Raw genomic sequence first — 25032 nt, 5'->3', positions numbered from 1 at the left:
AAAATCCATCCTGCACATGAACACATTATTCTACACTGATTATTGGCCAGAAAAGCTTATTAATATTACAGGGTCTTTTTATTTTATTTTATTATTATCTAAAAATTCCAAAATTCACTTTTTACTCCTCAGTTCCAGCGGGTTAAATCTCACATGAACAAGGTGTGACTCTGTTTTTAGACCTCAACAGTTGTGTCAGGCTCTTACTCTGAAGGCAGACTCCCAGCCTATGAAGCCGCAGCTCAGGGTTTGACGCATCTCTGTCCATATCTCCCTCCTCTTCCTCGCCTCTCGCTGTCATCCAGCGCGGTGCCCACACCTTGTTCAACTCGGCGCATGAGCTGCCTGCAAACCGGTGGGGAGGATCAGGAATTCAAAAGACAGAAGACACTGTTAGGAAAACTGCGCTCTTTTCTGTTTTTTTTACCTACTTAGTTTATTCTTCCTTTTTTTTTCTTTTCCTTTTTACCACAAGAAGCAGACAAACTCCGAGGATTGCATTGACAGTCTGAGCAAGTGCGTCGCCAGGGTGCGCGCCGCGGACTCCTACAGGGATGAAGAGCGTGAAGGTGGATTTTGGCATGTAGATGCGCAGGTGAAAGGTAAGATTTTAACATGCTGTAATAGCAAATAATTATTTTATTTGTTATTTTAATTATGTTTGAACTCCAAAATGTGTCCCCTGGAAATGTAAAACCATTAAAAAACCTGTTCACTCAGTGATATATAATCATGTTTTAGTCATTTGAATATAAGGGAAAGTCCCTCATATAATAGGAGACTTAGGGGAGATGATTTCTAAGGAAAAATTGTAAGATTTCTTTAAAACAATTTGGGATTTTCTTGAAGAAAATAAATATTTTGGAGAAAGAAGCTGTGCCTCCCTCTGAGATGGAGGAAAAAACAGTCTGCTTTAGTTTCCATGATTTTCACATCATTTCATGAGGATAAAAAAAATAGTAGATTAATTTCTGTTGTTTGGTTTATGAAGAAGTCTTAAACCGAATCCGGCCTGTTGATGCTGTTTCCACACCGCACTGTTGCCACCAACAGATTCCATCTGGATGACAGGAACACACTTCACAGGGTGGATAGATAAAGCGCTCCCTGAGCCTCACAGCAGGGATGACACATGCTCTTTGTGAAGTTGGCAGCTGGAGCTCTGCTGTGGGTCAAAGTGGCCCTGCAGCTAAGGGACAAAGTGAGTTTTCCATTTTTTAACCCCCCCCCCCCCCATCACCACTCTCCACCACTGGATCTCTAAAAGCCTGCAGGAGGGCGGTAATAGCATGGAAGTTTGCTTTTATGTGTGTAAAAAATAAAACTTTGGGCTCTGCTGCCCCGACCTTAAGTATGAGAAATGGGGCTGAATTCTAAACGAGTTATTCTTCAGCAGAGGGTCTATCTGGCTCCAGTCTGTTCTGCCTCTGACTTCCATGTGCATTAATTGAGTATGGCACGGCTATGGTAATTGTGTGCAAATTTAATCTGGCCCTTCTTATCTTTATAATGAGGAGCAAAGTTCAGGAGGAAAGTGGAGGAAATGTATTTGTGGGCTGCTGCGAACAATAAAGATTGAAGCTCTGGCGAACAGTAAAAAAAAGGCGTTTTTTTTTTTTAAACATTTTCCAGAACTTCTCTCGTGACAAATACATTCAGGTGGAGGGAGGGGTCACTGTTACCTTTGGGGTTTGGTCTCCTTGCTGTCTCCAAGCAAGAGGGATGCTAATGGAGGAGAGGAGAGGATGCTGGCTCTGCCGCTGCAAGATCAAGAGACAGTGTGAGCGTGTGTCTGCCAGTGAAAGTGTATGTGTGTGTGTGAGGCGTTTCCATGGCAACCTGTCAAGGGTGTGTTTGTTCCCTCGAGATGTTGAGGAACGCAGGGTAGAGAGGAGAGAGATGAGAGGCGAGGAGAAAACTATCCCTCATTAAGAGTGTGTGCGGAGGAAGGGGTGGGGGTGGGGGGTTGGGAAAGCAGATAATGGAAAGGTGAAATTGCCTCCGCCCCTCCCTCTTTACACGCACCTCCAACCGTTCAACCTTCTATTGTTTGTTTTGTCTGACGTTGACAGGCCTGCTGCTTTTGGACGTGAACATCGAGACACTTTTCATAGTCATCTTACCAGAGCCGCTCTCAACCTTTGGGAGTCGCAGACTTTACTGCATCCATGCTGTGGAATCCACAAACCTCCTACACCAATTTTATCATTTGGTACCAGCTGACGTAATTCATTATCCATCGTCTAGACTAGATATTTTAATCCTTCCAACACAACAATACAGCAACCCACACAAATTGTCTGGGAGGTCCTGACCCCCTGTTGTAGATTAGCATACTGCACAGTTTGCATGCTGATTATGACATGAGCGTAGCTAAATAGGTTGAGAAGTAGCACATCACGGTTTGTTTGGGATCTCTGGAGTCAAAAAAAGCAAAAAAAAACAAAAAACAGAAGCCAAACACTTTTTTTCATGCACTAACACTTCCCTGTGGATCAAAGTTTGTGCAGGCTAAGTAGTGATGTATGTGGTGCATAGTGTGAGGGCCACTTCTGCAAGTTTCTGTGAATCAATGGACAAGATTCTGACTGTGGACTTTGGGGTTTTCCTCTAGTCTAGACAAACCCCTTCAAGTAAAACCACAGTAGGTGGATGTCGGGCTTTCACACTATGGTAATCAATCAACCAGTCGATCGATCAATCACTTTATTTGTGGAGCATCTTTCAATAACATGCTGTACAACACAAGGTGCTTGACATAAAAGACATGAGTGCAAGAACAATAAAAGATGAACATTAAACGCAAGAAAATTCCCAAAGGTTGTGATCAAACCATAGAGGTATCATATTTTTCATTTATTAGTTGTGTTTTTTAGGCTCAGTTGCGAATTATGTGTGGGTTTTTTATACAGCCACTAGAGGGCACTGTAGGAAGGTTTATCAGTATTTGCTACTGACAGCAACACGGAAGAAGCGGCGTCGGGCTCAGCGGAGTTGTTCATAAGAATCACAGAGGACAAAGAATTTAATAGACTAAATGGTTTGTAGTAATATCATGAGTTTATACCATGGTCCGGTGAATACTCGATTCTGATTGGCTGCTGGGTGTGCATTAAAAAATGATATACTACAGGATAACCGCACGGTGAAAAAAGAAGTTCCGGTCACCTAGCTTAAATGTTTTGTATCACTGCATCGGCTTCTTTAAAACAACCTTTTTCCTCATTATTTTATATAACCCTATATGCTTTATATCGCAGAGTCTTGACCGCAGAGATGGTGCGGTGCGACGGGGAATATTTGTCACATACAAATACGTAACAAATTGTCTGCAGAAAAGTGATCCAAATTGCAAAAAAACAATTAAGGACTAAAAACGGTTTACTATTTATTTATTTTGTAAGTAACAATGGTATAGGCGGGTTAATGGCCTTCGAAGTATGAATTATCACTTTTTAACGCACTCCGTTTTGCGTCGGACGGTTCAGGCTTCCACGGCGTGCGTTAAAAAGTAATAATCCCTATTTATTAAACAAAAGCATTTTTAAACACAATCCCTTCATTTCATGGGATCATAAGTAATTGGACAGTTTACTTCCATGCTATTGAATGGGCAGGTGTGGGCAATTGCCTTGTTATGTCATTATGAGTGAAGCAGATAAAAGGCCTGGAGTTGATTAGAGGACTCGTGCTTGCATTTTGAAGATTTTGCTGTGAACAGACAACATGCGGTCAAAGCAGCTCTCCATGCAGGTGAAAGGAGCCATCATTAAGCTGAGAAAACATTAAAAAAAAACATGTGAGAAATTGCCACAGTATTAGGAGTGGCAAAATCAACAGTGTGGTACATCCAGAGAAAGAAAGAAAGCACTGGTGAACTCAGCAACACAAGAAGACCTGGACATCCATGGAAGATAACAGTGGTGGATGATGGCAGAATCATTTCCATGGTGAAGAGGAACCCGTTCACAACAGCCAACCAAGTGAACAACACTCTCAAGGAGGTAGGCGTATCAATATCCAAGTCTACCATAAAAAGAAGACTGCATGAAAGTAGATACAGAGGGTACACTGCAAGATGCAAGCCACTCATAAGCCTCAAGAATAGGAAGGCTAGATTGGACTTTGCTAAAAAGCGTCTAAAAAAGCCAGCACAGTTCTGGAAAAACATTCTTTGGACAGATGAAACCAAAATCAACCTCTACCAGAATGATGGCAAGAGAAAAGTATGGAGAAGGCGTGGAGAAGCTCCTGATCCAAAGCACACTACATCATCAGTAAAACACGGTGGAGGCAGTGTGATGGCCTGGGCGTGCATGGCTGCTAGTGGCACTGGGACACTAGTGTTTATTGATGACGTGACACAGGACAGAAGCAGCCCAATGAATTCTGAGGTGTTCAGAGACAGACTGTCTGCACAGATCCAGGTGAATCCAAACTGATTGGGGGGGGGGGGGGGGGGGGGGGGGCGTTTCATAATCCAGATGGACAACGACCCAAAACATACAGCCAAAGCAACTCAGGAGTTTATTAAAGCAAAGAAGTGGAAGATTCTTGAATGGCCAAGTCAATCACCTGATCTTAACTCAATTGAGCATGCATTTCACTTGTTAAAGACTAAACTATAGATAGAAAGGCCCACAAACAACAACTGAAAGCTGCTGCAGTGAAGGCCTGGCATTGCATTCAGAAGGAGAAAACTCAGCATCTGGTGATGTCCATGAGTTCAAGACTTCAGGCTGTCATTGCCAACAAAGGGTTTTCAACCAAATATTAGTAATAACCATTTTGTTTTATGTTATTTCATTCGTCCAATTACTTACAAGCCCATGAAATGAAGGGATTGTGTTTAAAAAATGCTTTAGTTTTTCACATTTGTATGCAATCTTTTTGTTCAACCCATGGAATAAAAGCTGAAAGTCTGCACTTCAATGGCATCTGAGTTGTTTCATTTATGGTCCTGACCGTAGACCAACAGGAAAGTTTTTGTGAGGTATTGGGCGAGGGCAGTTTTAGTTCTGCTTTTATTTTGGTTAATTTTGTTACTTCCTGTTGTCCTCTCGTTTCAGATGTCTTGACTTCTTCTTCACAGTGTAAATTCTCCCTCAGTGTTATCACTTACCCTCCCTGATGTGTGCACTTGTGTGTAATTGTCTAATCATTCCTCCTGTTTAGTCTACCTCTCCCTTGCATTTGTTGCCAGATTGTTTTGTGTCGTTATAAGAGCTACGAACCGTCTTACTTGTGTATCAAATCTTTTCCTAACAAATAGGAATTTTTCTGCATATTGTGTCCACAGTCATAAAGACAGTTTTACAGGGAATGACCTGAATAGCATGTTTGTGTTAGTACAAGACCTTTTAATATGCTTTTTACATGATGTCCACGTCATAAAGGGAGCCAGAATCTGCATCTACAGCTAAAATCAAACTCCTCATTGTAGTGTTAGTTCTTTTTTATGTCTATAAAAATAGTTTGGTTGAAGATGCTGATTCATTCTTTACATTTTTGATATTATTTTATTTGCCATTTTGAAGTAAACTTGATTTTGCACAAAAACAAATCTGGGTTTTATCACAGTAGTAGTGGCACATTGAAGAAGTTTGACCTGAGGGGTGACAGGTGGTTCTGGCAGAGTGGCATGGGATGGGGCCTCAGATTTAAAGATTAAACAAATACTCATCAAAATGTATATTTTAGAAAAAAAATTTTAATGTTACCCATAGAAACACATTGTACAGTTAATTGAGAGGCGAAATGCCTTTTAGATTAACCTTAAAAGTCCAGTTTCCCTAAAGACCTCTTTTAAATCAAAAATAATTTAATAAAATTAAAGGTTATTTAAAGTGTTCAAGTTAACCTGTTACAGACTTGTTTCTACAAGGTATCATGGTCACTTCCTAAGCCTAAAATCTCTATTTAAAAAACATCTTCTATTTTCTTCTGCTTTGAATTTTTATGGCTACTTTGGGAAATATTCTGAGTGCCTCTCAAAAACAAAATGCCCCCCAACGTCTTAGAGTGATTGGAATATGAATTCCTTGTGTGACAGATTTATTTTCTGTGGCTGTTTTTTGGCCCACAGCGTTGTAGTTTTCACAATAGTGTGTAGTTTGACACAAACACTGAAACCCACCATCTCTGGCATCTTCCTCCTGTGGTGAACACACTGGTTTTATAATAATGTTTTAAAATATCTGCATGGAAAGGAGAACGCTTTATCTGTAGACAGTAACTATTTAAGATCAAGAACTCTTCCACCATTTTGCCGCTTTATTTGATGGGAACAGTTTCATATGAGGCTGCACTGCTGCATTCTACATTCTGATATGCCTATAATAAAATTAAAAAGTGTCAATTTTTCTGTTTTTAATAAAATGTTGTGACCTTAAAGACGCATTTGTACGCATGCAGTGGTGGAGCTAGAACATTTAATATGGGAGAACAGGAGGGGGTCAGACGACTTCAAACGAACGGATCAAATTATTTCAAAGGGTTGTTTAATGCGTCTTTCAAAATGTCCAAATTTATCTAATGAGCCTCCGACTCAACATATGATCCAGTAAGCTGCTACGTTAGAATTGTATGGAAAAAAATGCTGCTCACACTGTGGTCCAGCAAGACCTTCTGTCTTCCTCACTTTTGTCTCTGCTTGTGATTCAAATCCTAATGTTCATGTCCTCTTCCTAATCCTCTTCATCCTTTCAAAAAAGTAACTTTATTGATTATTGAATGCTAACTTTCAGCCAATCCACTTAAGCTTCACTATTAGTGTAATAAATGTGAACAGTCTCTTTGTTTCAGCCTCACACATTCTGTGCTGTAAATTAATCCGCTGCCAAAACTGAGATAAATTTAGTCCGTAAAGATTTTTCAATGGATTAGAGCTGCTTAAAACGCGCAGCAGTTATTCAGCTTTCAAACTGGTTATATTCTTAAAAGCTTGAGCTTCACAAAGACATCCATCAGAACACAATGTGTCCAACATTTAGTAGATGATGGTTTGAATCCAATAATGACAGTTGCAGTTGGATATGAGCTTTAACAAGTGCAATTAATCATTTTTGGGACAACTATGAGCTCCAAAAAGAGCTGCCAGAAGAACACTACAGGACACGTGATGCAGCGTGGAAGCTGTTTGTAAATGGTTGGATACAATTTTAAAAATGAACTTCTCGTCAAATTAGTATATATATTCTATTACTTCGAGAAGCATCCGTCCACCTTGAAAACCCACTGAATGGCTTTTGGGGTCATGGGGCCGCTGGTGCTAACCCAGCTACAGTTGGGTCAAGGCAGAGTACCCTAACCAGGTCAATATAGTGCGTTTCAAGACCACACACTCACATGCAGACTTAGGGGTAATATGGAGATACCAATTTACCTATAAAGCATGTTTTTGGACTGTGGGAGCAAACTGGAGTACCCAGAAAAAGATGCATAAGGAGAACATGCAAACTCCACACAGAAAGGACCCAGCCGAGATTCGAACCAGGGCTTTCCTGAGGTGAGAGAACGAACCACTGCACCACGGCAGCCCTTGAAAAAGTTTAACCTGGACAGCGCTCCATTGTTTGAAAGATAAACGTTTTGAGCAGGTGGGGTTAGATATACCCCAGAAAAATCTTTTACAATTTCCATTGAATGGAAATGGTTCTATTGAATAATACTTTTTTAAACACCAAAAAATTGGAACATGAATCCATTGTTGACCTGAGCATTCAAAAAAATATGTATGTTTAAAATCATAGGCAATCCGCGTTTGTTCTATAATTTAATGTATAGCCACATGTTGCCAACATTTGTAATGCTTATTTCCTTATTTTCTGTTTATCACAAATGTGGTTTTTTGGGTGTAGGGGTTAAATCAACTATCCTTACTATTTTGGTACATTTTAAATCAGCAGCAGGGTGGACACATCATAATAAAATTATTGTTTATGGTCCCACCCAATCAGTATTCTTTGGGTGACATCAGTTTATTTGTCTGGAAATAAATGGATAAGGCTAAATCTCACTTAAAATGGCTAAATACAGACCGGCGCTGCTGCTGCTGCTTTTTAATAATTATTTTTTCTCCTTTCTGTGCTTCCATTTCATCAAAGTACAACAGCGTTTGATATTGGAAAACACAACTGAAGAAATGAATAATTCCAGTTGTAATTAAAAATAAAAAGGGAGACAAAAATGACTGAAGCAGAATCTCATGAATCACAAATGTTTCCTGTGAGCGGCAACCTCCACCCACCCACCCACCAACACAGGGCTAATCAGCTGGATTGAACGTATGAGAGATAATAAAACAGCAGAGGAGCAATGGCTATAAAACACTGCCTCACTGGTTCCACTTACACATGTCTGACTAATAAAGTCTTGCATATTGTCTAGTTAAATACAGATGGAGTAAAGAAAACAACAGTGTGTAATCTTCATGTCACAAAGCAGACTTCCTGTCATTTAAACATTTTCCTTTACTGACCATTTTTCGTCATTGAGCAAAATATGCAGCACAAAATTCATTTGATTATTTAAAAGGTAAATAACACTGAAGGGTCAATCCTGGTAAATAGGTTTTCTTTTTTTTGTTAAGGAACCTGCAATTTATTTCAAAACCAGCCCACTTTAGAACACGCAAGAGAATCTACATCTCTTTGCTCTGGCAGCAAAAAAAGGGAAGAAATCCATCCGTCCTCCTTTGTAGGGAGGTTGCTGCAACCTATCCCCACTTCTTTTAGTTATATGTTTTATTCATTTAGTTTAAATTGTGGTAATAATCAAAATACAATCTATATGAGGCAAACCAGATACTAATAACAGCTCCAATAACACTAATGTAATAAATAAACAATACAAACGTGTTTGAAAAGGAGCAGAGAGAAGCTAAATTTAGCTTTTTGTAGCCTGCCCCTGAAAACAAACAAAAAATACTAAGAATAAAACTAATGTTAATGAAAAAAGAAAATAATAATGACATTGATGTTAATGACAAATAGTATCAATTCCGAAAGAAAAACAAAAGACAAAAAAAACTTGTGGGCACAGACCCTGGAGAATTGACCAATGGATCAGGATGAAATCCAAAACGGTAATTATTAAATTACAAAAAAACCTTAGATTAGATTAGATGTGCTTGTTGAAATTGCCTGTTTCACTTTGTATCTCCAATGACAGGTAAAAATAAAAAAAAAACATTGATGTCATCTGGATTTTACCTCACTTTTAGGGTCTTTTTTTATTTGGACCTCATTCTCCTTCTTTAAACTTTGACTCAGACTTCATTCTTCAAAAGAAAATGCCAAAAATATTTTACTCCTGTCAAAGCCTGTGTCAGAAAATTGTGTTTTTTGTTTTCTTGTGGCATTTGCTGATGATGGTGACCATATATAAATAAACATAAGCTTAAATTAATGTTTTTGAGTATTTCTTTCAAAAAGTTTTAGTTTTAATGTTGTTATTTCTTGCCAAATTCATTTACAGAAACTGTATTTTCCTACAAATGGCCATGTCATGTAACCCTTGTGCTATTTTAGATGACCCCACCCTTCCATTGACGTGTTCTTCCTGCCATGACAAAGGTGGATAAAGGTGGAAAGATTTCATGTAATCCATGGACACCAGTGAAGATCAGAAATCATTGAAGAAAAAAGGTTCAGAGCACTGTCTAGTGGGTCTAGATGACCCAACTCCCAATGTTAAAGTGCTTAGGATCGCACAAGGGTTAAACTTTTAAAAATAAAAAGGTTTAGTGTCTGCTTGGCTGCTTTACAAAATCATCACTCTAAAGAGAAAGAATGTAAAACACAACAGTGGCCTGTAAAAGACATGTCTCTATGTTCATGTAACGGAAAAGAATAATCTAGAGCAGGGGTGTCAAAAAAACGGCCCGCGGGCCGGATACGGTCCCCAGGTGGTTTAATCCGGCCCACATATGAAGAGTAAAAACCATAAGGATGATTAAAAAAGAAAGCAAGTTTCTAGTCCATTCCTGTGGCGAGTTATGATTTTTTAAAGAAATTACCGAAATGCGCAATGCCGCCACTAGGGGGAGCAAAGGAAAATCAAAGCAGGTGAAACAGCATATCTCTGCACGTGCCATAGGTGAAACCTAACAGCTATGTGTCTGGGTAAGATGCAGTTTGGTTCCCCATGAGCCTCACCACTGTTAACCTGCTATGAGGATGATCAGTAGTGACACCCTTATGACCAAAATGTTGTCAAAAAGTGAAGTGGAGTGAGGAGCTTTCCAGGAAAATGGACAGTTTTTTTTTCTTTCACAAAGCTGAATACCAACCCGAATGCTTTTTGTATGTCATCAACAGATTGCAGTGCTCAAGGAATACAGTGATCCATCGCTAAAACACGGTTTACTTTTCACGGTTTCGCTACTTCACAGATCTGCATCGTGCATTGTGTTCTGCATTCTGATTGGCTGAAAAGTCACTCCGCTTCTTCTCTACCTGTGCGTCAATAACGTTGCAGTTTAATATGTACCCGTACGTAAAACAGCTCGCCAAATTTATAATACGTATGTGTAAACTCTCTTGCAATTTCGAGTTTCTCTAAAACCCAAAGAAATAGAGCAACAGCAACTGCCTATCACTATATTCTTCTCCCAAACAAACACACCTGCACCGCGGGCTTCAACAGGAGAAAACACTGCAGAGCGGAGTCAGGATGCAGCGGCTCAGTCTGTAGAGCAGTGAAATACACCTGAGTCACTTTTTGTCCGACTGTACTTTGTATTTTTTTCATAATCATTTTAAATTTTCTCCCGTTTAATCCAATTACTCGGGTCGCGGTGGGCGGGGCTAATCTCTGTGATTTGAAGCCTTCTGTTCACATTGATGATTAAAATTATTATTTGACAGTAAAGTACAGAAGTTATTTGTTGATTTGTGAAACAAATCTATTTTTATTTGTGAAACAAATGCTTGAGCCTGTGAAATGGTTGCAGTTGAGTATTTAATTGTATAATAATTGTTAAAAAAAAAGGTTTCTACTTCATGGATTTTGCCTATCACGGGTTCTTTTTGGAACGTAACCCCCGCGAAAAACAAGGGTTTACTGTATAACATTCAGCCCCACCAGGAGATATAAAGAAAAGTTTATTGCTTTAATGTCAGATGTAAAATATTCCGTCTGTATAAAAATGAATACCCCACTCTTTTTTTTATTTATTTAATATTATTTGAGATCCATTGGTCCCAAGTGATTAGGGTACTATGTTGGTTGAGGCATTTTTTCAAATTGAGTAAAAAAAACTAAAACAAAGCCGTTATTTTGCTTTTACGTTACCGGTCCGGCCCACTTGAGATCAGACGGACTGAATTCAGCCCCCGAACCAAAATGAGTTGGACACCCCTGATCTAGAGGGATCAGTGTTTACAACAAAGCTCTCAAATTGACATAGTTTCAAATTGCTTAATTAATGAACCAAAAAAGCCTTTTTAATTGGAGTCACGCTTTACACCCCACAAGCCAGAACCTCACATTTATTTACTTTTTTTTTCCATGTATGCTGTAAAAAAAGAATACATATACATGAGTCTGCAAGTGAAGCTTAGCATGTGAAACATTTCTGGGCCTCCTTCACATTATTCTACAGCAGGCTTGGTTTGTTTGGAACATGCAGAAATACCAGTTTAGCAAATGTTTGACAAAAATGTTTCCTGAAACGTTTCCTTGTGATGCACCCTGCACTCGCATTCACATCATTTCTTGAGAGTATCATCTTTAATTCATGCTCTTTCCAGCAGGTTTCTGTGTAGATTGCGGTAATTGGCCTTCAGACCATCAGGGTTTTAAATGGCTCAAGACGTCCATGTTCACTTTGTGCATTAGGAAGAAAAGGAAAGCCCTCTTCTCACTTTATTTGGTTGGAAAGCAGGGCTGAAACAATGAATAATCGCAATAAATATGCATTTCAAGCAGAAAAGATACTAAAATGACAAATGTGGGGAAAAGAATGGCAACTTAAGAAGCATTGATGGGTTTTTTAAACACACAATGAATTATTTATTTTAATTCTATGAAAGAGAAAAAGGCAACACAGAGAAAAAAACAGAAGAGACCCTGTAACGCTTGATAACGGTGATGCAATAATGTGCTCCGCAGATGACACCGCATTTAAAATAGCTGCAAAGATGCGGTGCATCCCAGGATTTTAAAAGAGTGTGCTTTGTAGAAAAAGAAAAGAAGAGAGACCGTGGCTTTAAAAGTGCATCAAAGATGAAGCGCCTGCACTTGAATGAATTACAAAGTCTAAAACCCTTTAATACTCAACTCCTGGGGAAAGTTCTTACAAAAATAAAGAGATTCAAAGATAAATAGTGATAAAAGTCATGGCAGAGAAGAATCGCCAAACGTTAAGGTGAAATGATTTCGCAGCGTCTGTGCAGCAGTGAGGAGGGTGACTCACTTTCTCTCCACAGCCTGACTGTGAATACAGATTTGTCCAAAAAAGCAGGACGGTGAAGACCTTCATAACGAAGCTCAAATTCAGCGGTCGGCTACAGGCCACTCCGCTGTTCCTGGAGACCAAATTTTAGCTTGACGGGGAAGACGAGTTCAAACAACCTTTTTTGTTGGAGCGTGATTAGAATTGCAGATGCTCGGAGTTCGCAGGCGTCAGTTTTAACAAACTCAAGTTGTTCCCTCTTCTCCGTTGGGTGATTGAACTGTAACTGTGGACCATAGGAAATTCACAAGCAAAGGCCTATTTTTGTTTTTTGCTCAGGTGTGCCTCCTCCTCCTCCTCCTCCTCCATGTGCTCCCTTGCTCTTTCTCGTGCACATTAATACACAAAAGGGCTCGACCCACTTGGGCTTTTTCAGTGCCAGAGCCAAAATCGCTCGAATGCTGCCAGTAGCTATTATTTTCGGCAGGATATTTGTCATCAAAGATTAATAGACCTTTTTCACACTTCCGCATTTTTCGACCGGAAATACGTCAATGACGTGTAAAACAACTTCCTGTTAGCGTAGCAGCAGATATGAAGAATGGCAGAGTCGAAGAGTTGCAGTCTCTGTTGCGTTCCAGGCTGTTCGTCTTCCAACCAAAAACAGCCTTACCTTTCATTTCATTATTTTCCTGTGGATCCAAACCTGAAACCCAAATGGATATAGGCGATCCGAAGAGATGAAGGGCATAGTTTTAATGTAAACACAGGTAGCACCCTCTGCTGCCGGCACTTCGCTCCGGATTGTGGTGCGGCTGCGTCGTTCGTCGCCTGAAGAGTGGTGTTGCCCCGAGTATTTTCCCTTGGAACAACTTTACTGATCCTTTGAGAAGGGAGTCAGAATATGACAGAACCTCAAACGTCAGGCTATGCAGCTAAGCTGTGAAGATACTAGCGACATGGTGGCTAAGCTAAGACAGTAAAGATGGATCACGACTACGTGACACACCCACCTGCAGGTAAGGTTGTTCATAATGTGTTTGGTTAACGTTAGTCAACTATGTGTACCGTTATTGGATACATGCATTTCTACCTGAACAAATTAATATTTATAATAAAAGATGTTCATGCTCTCACCTATTTTAATTACATGTATTTAATCACTTTTGAGCATTTTGTCATTTTGTAATTTCCTTAACAAAAATAAATGAAATGTATTTGTAATTAAATACTTAACATACTTTTCAAAACATGATTACTGTGTTGTGTTGAAAGGTAGCATTAATATATTAAGACTGATTTTTAATTTCTTTATCTTCACAGGTGCTCTGGATGAGGCTTTGGATTACATCCATGACTTAGAAGCCAAGTTCCTTTGCTGGACCCAGGAGACGATGTCATGGCGGACAAAAGTTCCTCGTTCAAGACCTCCTAACTGACATTGGATCTAAGATCATCATTCCACCTTTTAAGCTTTCAACTCAATTCAGCAAGGAGGAAACAGAACAAACCGCAGCCATGGCCCGCCTCAGAATTATGGTGGAAAGAGTGATCAGTAGGATAAAGTCCTTTCACATCAGGAACTCTCTGTGCCGCTCACACTGATGGGCAGTGTGAATCAGATCTGGCTTAACCGCCGTGTTTTGGCAAATTATCATGGACTTTTTTGTTTTGAAGAGTGAATTAATGTTTGGTATGTAAATAATGTATAATGTGCAAATAGTATGGAAAAATTTAGTGTTTCCACATATTCTTAAAATCTAATTAAATATAATTGTTATATTCGTAATGTTTTTCTGTTGAAATGTGACTGACTACACAAAAAAATTAGATGAACAAATAAAACAATTTTGGTCAAAATTGTGCCTCGTTTAATTTTTTGGTATGCAAATAACATCAAACATTTACAATAAAAAATAACATTACAGATCAACAGTAAGACAGAAGGCTGAACTGATTGTTAAAGACAAGATAAGTGTAATTTAAGGTATGCATTCATGCATTTGCCACAATATATATCCAAGTTCTATTTCATTCCATCTCAGAAACCCATCCAACACAACCATGAGAGGTTGGGGCTGCACCTGGCATAATCTGCTTCCAGATGCCATCATATATGGATCTGGCTGTGGTCCTACACAAGAGAAACACAACACACAAAAGTTAGACATAAGTGCATAACTACATTTCAATTTAATTCATTATATCTGCTGTAACCATAATTTGGTTAGTCATAAGATTAAAAAAAAAAAAAACTTAACTTGCTCACAAAGCAACAAAAAGTTAATCACCTGTATGCCTTTTACAGTGTGGACCTCTGACCGTCCCTGCCAACTGTTTTGGGTTTTTGCACCACCAGCTCACTAACCGGTTCAGGATGGATTCCCTTATAAGTAAAAGGCAGAAAGCAATTAAAGTCTGTAGTAACTACTTGGGGTGTTTTTATAATAATTTAGAGTTGTTATGGATACACATACGTTCTTAAAAAATAATGACAATATGATCACAAACCCACCTGTGCCATCTTTGCAAGCCACTCGTGCAGGCCAGGGGGGTGGAGCAGCCTGCAGACCCAGCTGTGAATAATGTGCGGTCTGGAACAGGATGGCAACTATGTGATTGCAAAATCCTTTAGCAGCCACACAACTGCAGACGAAAGCTTTCAGGTTGGCACTTTCTGCGTCCAGTGATATCTAGACACAATAAATTATATAGGTTAAAATTAGGACATACTTATGTTGCTACATCAATGTTCAGAATGACATGAAACTATAACTGTCAATAGGGTGACCAGATTTGAGTTTGTAAAAAAGAGGAGTGAAGTGAGTTTGTGAGATATTTCATCGAGAGTAATTGGTGTTCAGAGCTGCATACATGAAGCAAATATAATTACATTTCATCTATGTTCAATGTTATTTTATTATATAAGTATCAAAAGAGAGGACATGTCCAGGAAAAGAGGACTTCTGCTCACCATACTTTCAGAAAAATAATACTAGTAAGTGAAGAAAGTGCCGCAACCGCAGCAAAATGAACACGCATACGGGCAACTTAACATTTCTTATTTACAGCTTCACCAAATTTTTGGGTGTTATGTTAATCTCATGCCTTTTCACTTAAACATACACACAACATATTCACTGCGATGCCTTATATTACAAATTAATAACACCAGGATTTACAGTTGACGTAAACACACAGAGTTACCGGTGATGCGGCTATGGCTAAAGCTAGCTGAAGCTTACCTTGGTAATGGTGGATAAACTCTTCGTGGACGAATTTATATCCCATGTCCAATTTGTTTCCTTTAGTGGACGATTGCATCTTCACACTCTTCATCACATCGGTGCTGGTGAACTTCGGAACACAACTCAGGCTCTTCGAAAACACTCTAGGCTCTGCCATTCCTCCGCCAGCGAAGCACAAACCGGAACTAGGTTTACACGTTGATGACGTACTTCCGGTTTTTGCGAAAAAGGTCTATTGGGGAGTGTAAAAGTAAAGGAGGGGATTGCTGGGCGTAAGATGAGTGGCATTCCTTGAGGGACAAAGGAATAAAAACAAATAGAAAAATGCTCCTGCAGCCCTCTAGTAAGTACCAAACTAGCCCAAATGCTATTGACCTACTCAATTAATTATAGACATATTTAGTTTGTAGAAAACAATATTACTATTAAATAATAGAGGCCCATCCACCTCCCAGCCCTCCTAACCTGTTCATTTTAAACAAAAATTGTAAGTTTGTTACCATTTAGAACCATGTGTTCCTCTGAACAAGCACAATATAATAAGGTCATAATCTTTATTTAAAAAATTCAAAACCAATTATCTTTTTTTTTTTTATCTTTAAAAATCGGTGTCCTTTAATCGAAAACTTGAAGAGTTTCCATGAGTAAATGACAAACTAGTTCATGTGCTGAACAGCTACTGTGTTCTTATCAAAAGAAGAGTTTATAACACTTTTTTCAGTTTACTTACATTTTATTTAAAATTTTTACAGTTCATTTCAATTCGCCTCCGTCTTCCTCAGAAACATACCATGTTGTAGTCTGGAACCTTTAGACCAGTGATGTTCTGAACCCCGGGTCATGGCCTGGTTCTGGTTTGTAGGACAGTTGGTACTGAGCCACAGAGAAGAAAAACACAGCCTACTTTTTCTTTTCTTTTCTTTGTAATCTGATTATGAAGGACGTTTTATTTTGAAAAACCTCTTCACGACATCTGACTCATTCTTGTCGCAATTTATCGGCTGCCCAGGCCGACAAATTGAAACCCCCAGGCTAGCATAGTTAGCAAAATGCAAACATATTTGGAAAGTTTTATTTTTCAGAAAAGAGTCAGTGAGAAAACAGTAGAAGAGATTCAACTTTAAGGAAAAAAGAAATCTGCATTTAACAGACAAAAACCAGAAGTCTTTACTCTAAATATGGATTTATTGCAACAGTTTTTCCCACAGACTTCATAATAATGCCTAAAATTCAGTGTTACGAGGATGCTGTTCATAAAGTTTCTCAAACGGTGAATTCACCTTTATTATTTTTTAGAAATAACATTCTTTTTGAGGGCTCTTTTTCTTTTCTCATCTACCTGTCGGACCTTTAAAAATCGGGCAAGGCAGATGTCGGTTCCGACACAAACACACACACAAACTCAATTAAGACTGCCATTGAAAAGTCATTGGAAATATTATTCTAAATCTGATTGCATTCATTATTCCAAATTATTCCTGTGATAGAGTTAACCGTTGGAAAGGAGGTAATAACTCTTTCTTTAACTGAAGGAGCAGACTTGGCGTTTGCAGGTTTCTGGGAGTCATCTAACTGAGCTGTGATCATCCTTTTCATGCTTCCTGAACCATGAGGGGAGATTGTGTACTTAATTGTACCTTAGATTGAAAGACTAATTCTGACACTGGCAATCCTGTAGTCTTTGGGGTTTATATATATATTAAAAAAAAGACGTGAGAGATACAATCTCACCAGAGCTTCTGTTTCTGTTTGTTGTTTTAAAGAAGTTCCACTCCAAGCTTTTTGGCAGCTGTAGTCTTAGGCTTTGCATGTTTCTGTTATTTGTTCTGTGTTAGCAGATCAGCTCATAGCTTTGATACAGATTTTGCCAAAGTCTTTTGGAATTGAAGGGCTTCTCTTTTGCTGCTTTGAGGCGGCTTGGATCAAAGTCATCTGGGAGTTTATTTGTGTAGGCATGTGGTTATCCTGAACGATCAGGTGGACATAAAGACAGGTGGAAACCTGTCTTTATGTAAGGATATGAACTCAATGGTAAGTCATGCCATATGGAATTGTTGGAAGAATCATCTTGCAACAATATCCTGTCGTCTTAATAATGTAACAAACCCAAAAAAAGCTGAACCAGGAAAAAGAAGTGAGAGCGCCAAAACCTAACCAGCAGCCTTCTGGGATCCCACAGTTATTCGGTTCAGTTTTAAACCCAGTTATGGCCACTTTGGGGAAAAGCTTGATGATCATCGAAGGGTTGTTGTTGTATTTTTGTTACTTCTTGAGGAGGAACTCAGCCCAGGCAAGTGTTGGTGGACAGAGGCTGTGCTGGCAGGTGGTGCGCGGTGGCGGAGCGCTGTGCGTGGTCTGCAGACAAAAGCTGTTACTGACGAGAGCAAGCAGCAGTTTCTGAACTGAAAAATGTGAACATTTGGGGCCAATTTCACTAAGACTCCTAATAAAGAGAACAATATTGCATGCACTTACAAATAGTTTGCGAGCAATGTCTGCTTAGGATTTGCTGGTGATTAAATGAGATTGCTTGCACAGTTGATAACAAAGTAGTGGGTTCTTAACTCTGCCAGAAAATACAAGAGAAAAGGGAAAGGAAAATGGAAATGAATGGACTTTGCTTGGATGAATTGAATCCCGCTGCTCAGTGTAAAAACTGTTTATTAACCCACTTATATTGAGCTGCATTGTGATGCCCTGCCAAATCAGACCTCTCCTTGTTTGGCTCATTTATGTATGCACATAGAAAAGAAACTTCTGTCTCTGTTTAAAAAAAATAGTTAAACTTATAGCTCATCTTAAAAGTCATTTTTGACTTTAAATGGGAATATAAGGAGTAAATCTTACAGTTAAGAGTGCAGTGTATAATGATGGTATCCCTTCCATTCCAGTGATAAGACTATTGCAAAATACCCCTTAACAAGTTAAAGATTTACTCTTAACAGTTTGGGAAATATTATTATTTATACAACTATTGCAACCAAAAGTATATTGTTTAGTTTTTCAGTTTTGAAATCTCATAACATTCCTTCTGTGCAGGTTTACTAAAAGCTCTAATTTGATAGTTGAGAGGTATGCAAAAAAAAAAAAAGTTCTTTGAAAAAGGAAGTCAAGGAGGACAAAACATGCTGTTTTGAGGCAACATATTTTACTACGCAATAAGCCATGAATCTCAGGTACAAACACAGTACCAACATATGCAGAGCCAGTGACCTGGTCAGTGCAAACACTTCTTGGTTTAGAATAAAGCTTTGGGACAAATTAATCTTAAATCTGAGCTTTATGCACAAATTAGCGTGCACAAAAATAAACTTCAAAGCCATGCTTCTGTCTACAAAAAATAAACTGAATCCACTGCTGAATAGTGGCTTCTGCCATTCCTTATGGCTAGATGGATGTCAGCAAATTCGAGAAAGTCTGCTTTTGTTGTTTAAAATGCAAAACAACGATGACTGAACTTAATTTGCTGGGTGTCAATTCAAATGAGCCACTGATATTAATTATGTTTTTTTTTAATTATTTGAATGCCATGAGAGTTCAGGGAATCTCTGGCAGGTAGAAGCTTTCCTTACTTACCAGTGAAGCTATCGTCTCTTTTTTGTGGCCTGGCACTCAAGTTCTCTTTAACTTGTTATAAACACATACCAATAAAGTTTCTTATAACATGTGCTTGATGAGTATTAAAATAGTCTAAAAGCAACCATATAAATATATTCATTCACTCTTAGGAAACTGGACCTTTGAAAAATCAAAACAGCTGATTTACACAAACACCTCTCATCCCCCACAAACACACATAGTTATTAAGAAAAAATACAAAAATAAACATTATAAAGGATTTTTGAAGTCTACGTTAAGCAAGAGTTCATTTCTGGTGTGGGTTTGTCTCAACATGGAACTCACTGCCACCTTCTAACACCTGACTCCAGTGGTCATTTGAGGAACTGCAACTACTACAACAACTAGAATTTTACTAGGTCCTTTACCAACTCTTCATACCCTTGACCTTTACTTCTGCCAGTATGTATGTTACCTAGCGTTTTCCATCTTTTCTGATTCAATGATCATGTCAGGTACTGATTAGCTGAGGACAGATAATTCTGGTTTTACTGTTGCCATAAAGAAGGCTAAAGCCTCTTATTCAAGTACTTGATATTTGTCTGATAAAAGGAAGTTAAAATTGTTCCAAACGTCTGTGAGGACAGACAAAAATCCAGGTTTGCCAAAACGTCTTCAGTGCATGTCACTCTGTGTTATATATAAAAGCGCTTAGCCCTCAGCAATGTCAACAGCACATAATGGCACGCATCTCTCCAATTGGGAGTCAAGGAAACACAGCAACAGGCAGGTCTCTGGAGGACCCCCCCCTGTAAAAGACGCCATGCAAAATGGAGGGGAAGGGCTTTCAGCACAATGGAGCTCTCTTTGTGAGGGAAGGGGGGGGGGGGGGTTGATTTATCAGACTTTTACCCAAACCCAAGAAGAAAAAAGTAGAACATTTTTATGACAATTTATTAGTGGAAGAGCGACGCGCAGAAAACCTAAACTCTTTAAAGCTTTACTTTTATTAACACATGGACTAAAATGGAAAATATTTTTAAAGCACTTAGAGATTCATCTGAAATGAGAAGCACTTCATAGTAATGTTCATTGTGTGAGGCAGTGAAGGGAAACTATAAGAGCTGCTGCACGGACATACATGTTAGAGCAGCTCAATGATTTTGTGTTTATTGTTGCACATTAGAATGTATTGCCCTTTTTCTCTGCTATCCACAAGTCATTCCTCAGCACATTCTCTATTTTTCCCTCCTGCGCACACATGCAGAAGTGCAAGTGAGTTACCATGGCAACACCATATTTTGTCTCTGCTGACAAGCTCAACTTTTCTCAGTTTTTCTGTTCATTTTAGCAACTTTGTGGTTCTGAGTTGTTAGACTTAAAGATACCTTATAAGGAGACTAGCACTTTAATACAACAAAGTCTTTGAAGGTTTATATTTCTGAATCAGTTGGGTTTTGGTTTTATGTTTGAGGTTACAGCACTATTAGAAATGTATGGGCTGTAATTAACCCCACGGCCTAAACTTAAATAAAGTAATTTTGGGATGATTTTTCCAAATAAATTAGGATATTTCATAAATTAATTCAAACAGTTCAGATGAAATCCAAACAGTAGAAATTATGCCTAATTAGCATTTTTTCCTCACAGCTATATTTCTGTTGAGTTTATTCTTCTAAAAACACAGTACTAGACACTAGGAAGAAGATACATTTTTGGGTGTAAACAAAAAATCACAAAAATTTTTTTTGTTGAGACCAGGCTGCACTTAATGCATTAAGAAAATGTCTAAAAATGTTTAGTGACTCGTTTTAAACATTTCTGTTCTTCATACCAGCTGATAGTTTTGTGTCCAGTAGATTTTACTACTAAAGTAAATGAAGCTTCAAGAAGCATGGCACCGGAGTCAACCAATTGGATGAAACACTTCAATGCTTCATGAAGCTTCATCTGCCCATCACTTGTTGCTGGGGACATCGACATAACACATGCTATTTGACATACAGGAAGTCCTAACCCCTTTATGCTATTAACGTGAATCAGCTGATTTTGATGCAGGGGGAAGGGTCTTTTCATAACCCCTTTGCCTCACAAAGCCACTTTTCTGTGCAACAGTATCAGCTGATTTACCGTACATAGATTGTATAAGCACTTTACTGCTGTAAAGTCTTACATATCAGTATATTTTCCCCCCTTCAGGAATTATATTAACTGCATAAACAGTTAAAGAGCTACGTAGTCAAAAGAATGTCAACACTGGAGCTAAAGTTCTGGTAACCAAGTGTTAAAAAACAGCTCCATCGTCTCTCTTCTTGTCTATCCAGTCCAAAAAGATGATAAAAAGTATACAGACATAATCAATATAAATAAAGTCTGGCCTCAAATACAAAAAGGAGTTTATGCAGATATAGTCCTTGTGTGTCAAAAGATTATAACCCCCTATTGTAACGGTAAAATTTGTCCAAGACAGACTGTCTGTTTGCTCAGCTGTTGGACAGGACAAGTAAAAAAGAAAAAACAGCTATATGTTTAATTTAATATTACATTGTAGTTAATCTTTTTATTCGGCTCATTTAAAGGGAGAAGGTTGCATTAGTGCTTTTCGCAACCGAATAAAGCTTTTTTTTTTTACAGAAACTATTGCTTTGACTCAAATTTGATTCAAAATTCGTGTTCTAAAAAAGTTCAGCAGCTCTTATTAATTGTGCACAAACTTAAAAATGATGCCATTCATGGGCCCTTTTGGATAGTTGGAACCCTAAATGTGTGTTGCTGCAGGAAAAATGAAAGCAGTGATAAGCCTTCTGTAGATTTTGCAGCAGACAAACAGGAGAGGTCAGGAATTAAATGTGACATAAGCCAAGAGCCAGATTTGATACAAGCTTTTCACCTGCTCGCCCTGCCGCCCTCACTCTCATCTTTTTCTATTCTCATATTTATTTCAACATTGAGGTCTGTAACCCTCCATCTCAAGGAGGTGCGCCTGCATCTGGCCCACATTCTATCATTAGCTCCTCCGACCTCTCCCTTGCCGCCTTCCTTCTTCTCTGCCATTGCAAATTTACTTTTGTCACATATACAGGGAATCTGATAGGAAGACTGACAGGCAAACGGTTTGCTCAGCATGCAGGTGGTAAAAAAAAGAAAAGGAACAGATGGGTGCTTAAAAGTAAGATGATATGGGGGAAATGTTAAAAAAGATTTATCAAATTGAGTGACAGAAAAGAAACAATGCCAAAAGCCAACAGGGGAGCATTTTGTTATGTCATTGTAGGTTTGCAAACAATGTCAAATAAAGCCAAACTGACACAAGAAGAAATGGAAGAAGTAGAGTTTTACCATAACAGGATTTTTGACTGAAATGCATAATGGGATTAAAAGATTCCTCTTCAGATATTTTGGATTGTGGCTTTTGACTTTTTGACTCAAAGCCTTGGAAAACTAACAAAAGTGCGGCGACTACATGACGGATTAAGAAAGTTAAAAAATTCTTGTATGTGTTTCATGGTTAAGTAACGTAGTTTTCTAAATATAATGCTACGTTCACACCAAGCTCGACAAAGCATGTTCAGCCGACCACTTCCAATGAAAAGTTTATGTAAACACTCACATATACACGTTTCAGGATTCTGTGTTCAAAACTCGCGCATTCACGAGCCACTACTTTAGTTTTAAAGTCAGTTTTTGGGCTCCACATACAAAACATACAGCCACTGAATGCACAATGAAAGTTAAACCAGTTGAACTCTGACCAATCAGGGACTTGGATTTGCTAGTGACGTATAGTCGGCGTCCTTTTTAATTCATGGACGTGCCAACTGTTTTATCACGGAGAAATTATAATTGCGGTTTGGCCGGGGGTTGACTTATGCTCGGGTGCGACTTATATGTGATTTTTTAAAAAGTTAGAAGGCGTTTAGCTCGTGCTGGTTTGCGGCGCCTTCTGTCCGTGAAACCAGGGTTCGACTCCGGGCTGCTCCCTGTTCCCTTCTCTACCTCTGTGCCGGTTCCAAGCCCGGTTTGAGAAGGTTGCGTCAGGAAGGGCATCCGGCGTAAAACATTGCCAAATTTACCATGCGACTAGTTCGCTGTGGCGACCCCTGATGGGAGAAGCCGAAAGTGGAGGAAGGGAAGAAGGCTCATATAGTTGTTTTCCCACTAACAACCGCTAGAGGGCCACATCAGAGTTTTTCAGAAGCAATGCAAATATAGTAATGTTGCATCCCAATTTGCTAAGCAATAAGCAATAGAACACAAATGAAACTCACTTACTGACACTAAACACATTACTAAACAACAAATAATTGCTGATTGCTTTGATTTATGGAAGAAAAAGCATGGGCGCCTGCTGTAACACTTTTCCAAACAAATATGATTCCAGTTGATGAAAAATGTTCAGCCGGCTGAAGATTTTTCTAATGGTAACGGCACAAATGAAAACCAGTGCAGAAACGATGGTTTGCTTTAGCGATGTGAAAGACCTGCTGCAGTGTGATGATGAACTCTTCAGTGCGAGTGGTTAGAAGAACTCCTACTTAGATGCATTTGCACCTTGGTTAGAAAGCGCTTCAAAGAACATTATTCACACAGAGCAGGCCAGACAACTCATGGTTCGGCGTTGTGAAGCCTGCAGCATCTCAGCTGTCCTGTTGCGAGGATGCCAACGCTCCGGTTGATCCCCCATCTGAGAGTACACTCTTTGCTGTGAGGGACGTTTGGCTGGTCGACAGCCAAAGTTGCAGCTTCAGCTGCTTTCACTGTGGTACTACAACACAAGCTCCAAAAGCTATGCCGTAGCTAATCTTTTTTTTTTTTTTTTTTGAGACCCTGAAGTAGAATTCCTCAATTGTACCTTTTGGTTGATCATTTTTACTCTTAGAGGAAGATGTGCCTCAGTAGATCAAAAGAGCCAAGTACAAAGCTGGAATGACTTTGTGAACAAGTATGAATTTTATTCAGTTAAAGAATTTGGTTTTTATTCAAATTCCACACACTTTTTGAACTAAGAAATCAAAATCTCAGAGACAGATAAAAACGTATTCAAGTAACGACTTGAAAGTGTGAGCTGATGGAGATCAAATGTGTTACAGTTGTAAGCCTGCCCAGCAGTGATGTCACACTGCAGAGACATCTTGACAGCACTCAGCATCACTCCAGCTAGGTAAAAATTTCAGAGGTGTGAAGGTAATCCATCAAGTTCCCATGAAGTAGCCAGGGAAGAGGTGTTAGCTTCAGAATATTAACAGGGATTCTGCACAACCTGAAGCTTCACTAGTGAGCAGCTTCTGGGGGAAAAAAAAAGGCTCTGGTTGGCTCTGATTGGTCAGCTGGACTGGTTCGATGAAGCCAGCCACCGGATTGATTGAACACGAGAAACGTGTCTTTTATTTCTTCTTTAAAAAATCTTTCAAAGCAACATTTTTAGGTAAACTGAAACTGGCATTTATAAAAACAAAGTTTGTAGTTATTGTTATACATTTGGCTTTTTGGGACAATGAATTATACAAAATAAAACAGAAAAAACGAGAGGATCAATGATTGTTTTTCTTATTCTTTTAAATTAAATAAAACAAAAAGTTAAAAAAGAATGATCGTATGTTCCGCACTTTAGAGGGGGGGCTTCAAAAAGCCTCTTTTTTTATAAAAAGACAACGGTGCACCTTACAACTCGGACTGCCTTATAGGAACTAAATCCAGTAGTGTTTACTAATGTCAAAGGGATTTAGAAAGGTACATGTCACTAACAAGGTTGGAAGTTAGAGCCTTACTGCTAAAGGGCAGGGATGCCCAGTTTAGTTTAGTCTGTTTAGTTAAAGTTGAGTATTCTCC

General features: G+C 38.9%; 1 protein-coding gene and 1 long non-coding RNA gene across 3 annotated transcripts in view; one reads left to right on the top strand and one right to left on the bottom strand.

The window, feature by feature from the left end:
• Window positions 1-227: 227 nt before the first annotated feature.
• Window positions 228-25032, top strand: part of LOC101166267 (leucine-rich repeat and immunoglobulin-like domain-containing nogo receptor-interacting protein 2) — a 60432-nt gene continuing 35627 nt past the window's right edge. Inside the window, exons 1-2 of one of the 2 annotated variants that reach the window (XM_011490613.2) lie at window positions 228-602; window positions 1054-1201. The gene's annotated coding sequence lies outside the window, so the exon portion shown is untranslated. The remainder of the gene's footprint in view (window positions 603-1053; window positions 1202-25032) is intronic. The other variant, XM_011490611.2, reaches the window with a different exon arrangement.
• LOC111946854 lies at window positions 14483-14954 on the bottom strand. The gene is made up of 3 exons (XR_002872637.1): window positions 14913-14954; window positions 14689-14783; window positions 14483-14531 (listed from the first exon to the last, which is right to left on the bottom strand). It is a non-coding gene; the product is annotated as an uncharacterized LOC111946854 (long non-coding RNA).

Source organism: Oryzias latipes, chromosome 22, assembly GCF_002234675.1.
Source record: "Oryzias latipes chromosome 22, ASM223467v1".
NCBI lineage: Eukaryota > Metazoa > Chordata > Actinopteri > Beloniformes > Adrianichthyidae > Oryzias > Oryzias latipes.
The sequence above is the reverse complement of the archived record's forward strand: the minus strand, read 5'-3'. Positions and strand labels throughout refer to the sequence as shown.